This window comes from Prionailurus viverrinus, chromosome A3 (assembly GCF_022837055.1).
Source record: "Prionailurus viverrinus isolate Anna chromosome A3, UM_Priviv_1.0, whole genome shotgun sequence".
Taxonomy (NCBI): Eukaryota; Metazoa; Chordata; class Mammalia; order Carnivora; family Felidae; genus Prionailurus; species Prionailurus viverrinus.
This window is the reverse complement of record NC_062563.1, coordinates 74,188,893-74,196,023: the sequence shown is the minus strand read 5'-3', so window position 1 is coordinate 74,196,023 and position 7,131 is coordinate 74,188,893. Positions and strand designations below refer to the sequence as shown.

At 43.3% G+C, this 7,131-nt stretch overlaps 1 pseudogene; it reads left to right on the top strand.

Moving 5' to 3' along the window:
- Positions 1-654: 654 nt before the first annotated feature.
- Positions 655-1,500, top strand: LOC125162935 (phospholipid phosphatase 2-like; annotated as a pseudogene).
- The last annotated feature ends 5,631 nt before the right edge of the window (positions 1,501-7,131 follow it).

The window sequence follows — 7,131 nt, the reverse complement described above, 5'->3', positions numbered from 1 at the left end:
TCCAAGCATGAGGCCAGGCCATTACTGTTGCTCTTCCTCTCTGGGGCAGGTATCACCTTTGAGGGGTACTGGTCCTGGCCAAGGCTGCCTGTTGGGTGTGGCAGGATGGGAGCCTCTTTGGAGGGGCACCTACAGTGGGCATGTTGGGCAGGATGGGTCCACAGGGGAATGCCAGGGCAGCGCCAGTGGTGCTAACAAGGTGATGGAGAGTGTCATAATTGGTGCCTACCAGTGTCTGGCCAGGAAGGCTGAAGGAGGGCAAGAAAAGCGGTGCCTACCAGCACCACTATTTTTTTAATTGTCTTCAGGTGTTTTCTCGGAGCAAGGTGTTCTGTATGAAGTTGTAGCCTTGGTGTGTCTGTAGGAGGAGGTGGCTCAGGATCTTCCTCCTCTGCCATCTTCTGAAGCAAGTTTATCTTTTCTCCCACTGTATACCTAGTTCTTACACACCTAACACATTGCCTGGCACATACTTCTAACGGAAATACATGTTTAATGAATAAGTATGGTTTGTTCATTGTTCTACAGATACCAGAGTTTTAAATTCCATTTGGTTTTAAATATGTATAAAGCATATACTACTGGCTCAGCAGCCATGTGACCCTGTGGCCGATCAGAGTGCTATGGGATGCACTGGGACTGGCATCGGGGGTCATGGAGGTGGCATGGAATGGGGCCTCTTTGCCTTTTGCCATCCTGACTCTTGTGAACGCCCCATATAAGCACGGCCTCTACTGAAGAGAAGACTCCATCCAGTACCCCTACTATCCAGACACCATCACCCATGAGTTCATGGCCAGAGGTCACCATCACAGCCACCATCATCCTTGTCTCAACCAAGGAGGCCTGCCTGGTGCACACAGACTGCCTCTATTCCCACTCCAACTTCAACAACAGAGTGGCTGGCTTCTATAAGGTGCTGAGAAATTTCCTGTTCAGGGCTGCAATGAGTCAGTCACTGGCAGACCTGGCCAAGGTCATGATAGGCCATCTGTGGCCCAACTTCCTGGCTAAGTGTGACCCTGACTTGAGCCACTTCAACTGCTCTGTCTACCTGCATGTGGAGAAGATGTGCAGGGAAAGCCTAGTAACATCACTAAGTCCAGAATGTCTTTCTACTCCGGACACTCCTCCTTTGGGATGTTTGTGGTGCTCTATGTGCAGGTAGGCATGGCTCTGCCCCAAGTGAGCACAGCTTCTGGGGCCCACAGTGCAGTTCTTCCTTGTGGCCTTTGCACCCTATGTTGGCTACAGCCATGTGTCTGACCATAAGCACCAATCGAGTTATGTCTTCGTTGGCCTCCTGCAGGGGATGCTGGTGGCTGGCCTTACCATTAGCTACATTTCTAACTTCTTCAAGGCCTGGCCTCCATAGCGCTGCCTGGAGGAGGAGGAGCTGGGACTGAAGCCCAGACTGTCACTGACCCTGACCCTGACCCTGACCCTGACCCTGAGTGAGGCTGACCACAACCACCCGGGTACCCTGTCTCCTCCTCCTGAGGCAGGTGCCTGTCTCTGTGTCCAACTAGGGCTCAGGCTGTGCTTCAGCGTGTTCATGGTCCTGGCAGAGGCCTCTCCTGGGGTGGTGATGAGGGCTCTGGATAGGCTCTGGGTGCCCCATGCTGGCTGCCAGCGGGGTTTCCACTAACCCCACCTCTTGTGCATGGGGCCAGGGGCCTGGGGATGCACAGGGCAGCCCCAGCATTTGGAAGGGGGACATTGTCCTCTTATTTCCCTTAGAACCCTCCTATATTGAATTAGAGGGAAGCAAGAGATCCAGATAGATGCTTTTTTTGTAAAGTGCAATGTATGTGTATATGTGGACTTCCAATAAAATAGAGTGTTTGCTTGACAAATGGTGTCAGCCTCTATTCTTGCTTTTTTTTTTAACGTTTATTTATTTATTTAGAGAAAGAGAGAGAGTGCAAGTGGGGGAGGGGCAGAGACAGAGGGAGAGAGAGAATCCCAAGCAGGCTCCACACTCATCCCAGAGCAGGACATGGGGCTTGAGCTCACTACTGTGAGATCATGACCTGAGCTAAATTAAGAGTCCATTACTTAACCTACTGAGTCACCCAGGCACCCCTGTCAGCCTCTATTCTTTATGACCATTCTGAGAACTGAGCCATTCTGAGCCCTCAGTTGGGGGCTCAACTGAGTTAGGCATCAGAGTAACTGGTTGCAGTACTGTGGTTTAGAGGTATGGAGAGGGCAGTGTACTCTTTTCCTTGGTCCTCACCCTATGTATCTCTTCATCTTGCTGTTGATTCGTAGTTATCACATCCTTTCATAAGCTGGTAAACATAAAAAAAAACAAAACAATCCAAAAAACCCTATACTAAATTGTTTTGGATTCAGTGAGGGTTAGTTATACTGTTTTTTTTCCTATACCAGTTATTATAGTAATCTTTTTAAACATAATTTATTGTCAAATTGGCTAACATACAGTGTGTAAAGTGTGCTCTTGGTTTATGCGGTTGATTTCCGTGGTTTCTTGCTTACATACAATACCCAGTGCTCATCCCAACAAATGCCCTCCTCAATGCCCGTCACCCATTTTCCCCTCTCCCCCACCTCCCCATCAACCTTCAGATTTTTCTCTGTGTTTAAGAGTCTCTTATGGTTTGCCTCCCTCCCTTTCTGTTTGTAACTATTTTCCCCCCTTCCCTTCCCCCATGGTCTTCTGTTAAGTTTCTCAAGATCCACATATGAATGAAAACATATGATATTTGTCTTTCTCTGACTGTCTTATTTCAGTCAGTCTAATACCTTCCAGTTCCATCCACATTGCAGCAAATGGCATGATTTTATTTTTCCTCACTGCCAAGTAGTATTCCATTGTATATACAAACTACATCTTCTTTATCCATTCATCATTTGATCCATAATTTGGCTATTGTTGAAAGCAATGCTATAAACATTGGGGGACATGTACTCCTACGCATCAGCACTCCTGTGTCCTTTGGATAAATTCCTAGTAGTTCTATTGATGGGTCATAGAGTAGCTCTATTTTTAATTTTTTGAGGAACCTCCATACTGTTTTCCAGAGCGGCTGCACCAGTTTGCATTCCCACCAGCAGTGCAAGAGGATTCCTGTTTCTCCACATCCTCGCCAGCATCTGTTGTTACTTTTAGCCACTCTGACTGGTGTGAGGTGATATCTCAGTATGGTTTTGATTTGTATTTCCCTAATGATGCGTGATGTTGAGCATCTTTTCATGTGTCTTTTGGGTATCTGGATGTTTTCTTTGGAAAAGTGTCTATTCATGTTTTCTTCCCATTTCTTCACTGGATTATTTGTTTTTTGGGTATTGAGTTAGGTAAGTTCTTTATAGATTTTGTATACTAACCCTTTATCCAATATGTCATTCTCAAATATCCTGTCCCATTCTGTATGTTGCCTGTTAGTTTTGTTGATTGTTTCCTTTGCAGTGCAGAGGCTTTTTATCTTGATGAGGTCCCAATAGTTCATTTTTGCTTTTAATTCCCTTGCCTTCGGAGATGTGTTGAGCAAGAACTTGCTGTGACTAAGGTCAAAGAGGTTGTTGCTTGCTTTCTTCTCTAGGGTTTTGATGGTTTCCTGTCTCACATTTAGGTCTTTCATACATTTTGAGTTTATTTTTTACACCAGTTATTATAGTAATAATAACTGCTATTTTCACAGAAGCTTACTCAACTGAGAAACTACCATGAAAAATCTCACTAATAATATTAAAATTAATATATAATTAATAAAATTAATGATACAGTCTTTTGCTCTTTTGCACATATTATAACACTGGTTTTCTAAAAATATTTTTTTCTGATTGAAAAAGTAATACTTATTCATAAGAAATTCTAAAGAGTATAGAAATATATAAGAAAAATCTATTATAATTTCATCCCTGAAAATAGCCCCTATTGTCAGCCTGAGCTTTCTTCAGATTTTTATACCAAGATGTATAAGAATTATTATCTTACTAAAATATGATCCTACTATACATACTGTTTTGAAACTCCTTTTGGTTCTCTTAATACCTAAAGATATCTTTTTTTGTTAAAATGTTTTTAATGTTTTTATTTATTTTTGAAGGAGAGAGAGAGACAGAGCATGAGCAGGGGAGGAACAGAGAGAGAGGGAGACACAGAATCTAAAGCAGGCTCCAGGCTCTGAGCTGTCAGCACAGAGCCCGATGCGGGGCTTGAACCCACAAACTGTGAGATCATGACCTGAGCCGAAGTTGGACGCTTAACCGACTGAGCCACCCACACACCCCTAAAGATATCTTTAGGTATCAATACCTAAAGATCCACTTTATTATTTTTAGTGACCAAATAGTTTCCATTATGTCAGTCTACCATTTTTTGTCTACAACTTCCCTGTTGACAAACATTTGTGTTACAATCATTATTTTTTTTTAATTTTTTTTCAACGTTTATTTATTTTTGGGACAGAGAGAGACAGAGCATGAACGGGGGAGGGGCAGAGAGAGAGGGAGACACAGAATCGGAAACAGGCTCCAGGCTCTGAGCCATCAGCCCAGAGCCTGACACGGGGCTCGAACTCCCGGACCGCGAGATCGTGACCTGGCTGAAGTCGGACGCTTAACCGACTGCGCCACCCAGGCGCCCCCAATCATTATTTTTAAAGTGCTTCAAATGTTATCTGAATGGCATGTCATCTTATTGACAAGCAGCTACTTGAAAAATGCTGACAGTGCAATAAGACACAAAAAGAGGAAAAAAAAATTAAAGCAAGTGAGTAAATTTTTGTTTAAGCAGTGATAGATCTTGGGGCATCCTGGGAATTTCTGTTCAGGGCTGATGCAGTCACAGTGCAATTATATGTCAGTGATGCAAGTGTGTAAAATTGCAAACAAATGTCTTTGTCTTAAAGAACTCATGGCATCACCACTTGAGAGACTGTTCACATTAGGGCTCTGTAGCGTCTTCAGGTTCAGAGAGGTCCCAGGAGGCTTTGTTGAGATCTAAGGAACCAGCCCCCTGGGCTTCTGCTTCCCTTTCACTGTCTTTATTTGACCAGTCAGTGGTAGCAGCCCTGAAGCCTTTAACCTCTCAAACCTGAAGAAAGAGTTGTATTGCAAATGGCTAAATGGATCAAGATTTTAATAAGGATGAGCTTCCAGAGCAGGACCAGTGTTAAGATTTATGTGATCTGCAATATGTCTTGAAGCTCTACCAGTTTGATTAAAAAGGGAGCTGGAGGACTTTGGGGAATGCCATCTCTGATAGCTCCCTGTGTTCAACTAAGAAAGACCAGACAAATGTGACTTGGCAAGGCCCCAGTGCAAAATAAGAACTTAACTCCACGGTTGGGCCACTCCCAGCCAGGCTTCTGCCAATTTACCCCTTTCCAAAGGAGCATAAAAAGCAGGAAGTACACGGGTGCTTGGGAACTTTATGAATGCCATTAACTTTGTTGAGTTTGGATTCCTTTATAGGAAATGTTCTAATATGTGTGAGTGTTGCATCACTTAGAGCTACACATTAGTGGGACCAATGCTGCAGATGGAATGTTAGAATAATTTTCTTTAATAAATCACTGTGTCACTAGATATGAATAAAACGTAAGTCTGTGTTACATCCCAGATGACCTATGGTGTGAGCAGGCAAAATGACAAGGCTACAAAGAAATGAGTAATAAGAATTTTGTTTAAAGTTTATTCATTTATTTTGAGAGAGAGAAAGAGCACAAGCACAAGCAGGGTAGAGGCAGAGAGAGGGAGAGAAAGAATCTCAGGCAGGCTCTGTGCTGCCAGTGTGGAGTCCAACATGGGGCTCATCACGGGGCTTGAACCTGTGAACCATGAGATCATGACCTGAACTGAAATTGAGAGTCAGATGCTTAACTGACTGAGCCCCCCAGTAGTAAGAATGTTAGTGGCCAACTTTTACACAGCCCTCTGTGCCAGGCTCTATTCGAGGCATTTTACATACATTTCTTCATTTCAATCTCACCAGGATCTTATGACTTGAGGTAGCATTATTATTCTCCTTTTATAATTGAAGGAGCTGAAACATGGAGAAGTTGATAAACTGGCCAGTGAATACCTAATAAGTGGTAGAGTTGTGATTCAAACCCAGGCAGTCAGTCTACCCCTGGAGTCTGCACTGTTAGCAACTAGTATGTCTGAGAAATTTAAAACTTCAGAGTCAAGGTCAGGTCAACCAAGGGGCAGTGAACATCCCCAGAGCCCTGATAAAGGTCTTGTAATACCTCTCCCATTAAAAGGAGCCCTGCTGATTCAGGTCTGGGGCAGGAAGTGAACAAGAGAGACTTGAAGCATCCTGTCACATAGTTGAGGAAGTTACCAAAGACTACTAGGCTTGCTCCAAAAGAACTCAAGAACCAATCTAGAGAGGTTCCCATTGGCCAAAGGTGTGACTACTTGAGCATTCGGGGGGATAATAGTGGTAATAGGTGGAAACATCAAATATGTTGAAGTCTATGAGTTTGTAATGATGCTCAAAAAACTGGTCACATTTAGAAGATGATGGGGAAACAACTCATTATTGGTTTGAAAACTGGTAAAGAAATTATATTATTTTTTCTGAACTTTTGATGTGACTGGTAACCGAATAAGGCATGAAGTGAAGCTCCTCTTTTTTTTTTAATTTTTTTTTAATGTTTATTTATTTCTAAGACAGAGAGACAGAGCATGAATGGGGGAGGGGCAGAGAGAGAGGGAGACACAGAATCAGAAGCAGGCTCCAGGCTCTGAGCTGTCAGCACAGAGCCTGAAGCGGGGCTCTAACCCACAAACCGTGAGATCATGACCTGAGCCGAAGCTGGACACTCAACCGACTGAGCCACCCAGGCGCCCCCTAAAATGTTGTTTTTAAATGAAATAACTAATTTTGGGGTTGCACAGGTACACACCATTTCTGATCAAAGAATACATGAGTGATTTAGCCCAAAATAGTTTAGGTGTTAAGACGAAATGAACCTCACACCCATGACGTTAATGTATGACTTTCCTGTGCTATGCAATGGTATAAAGAGATACATTTGAATAGCTATTGTTAAAATAAAATGTGAGAACCTTGAGCTAGAAATAGGAAAATAAAAGCCAGATGGTACTGTGTCAAAAAATATCATCAGCAATAATTTATAATAGCTTGGTAGCTCT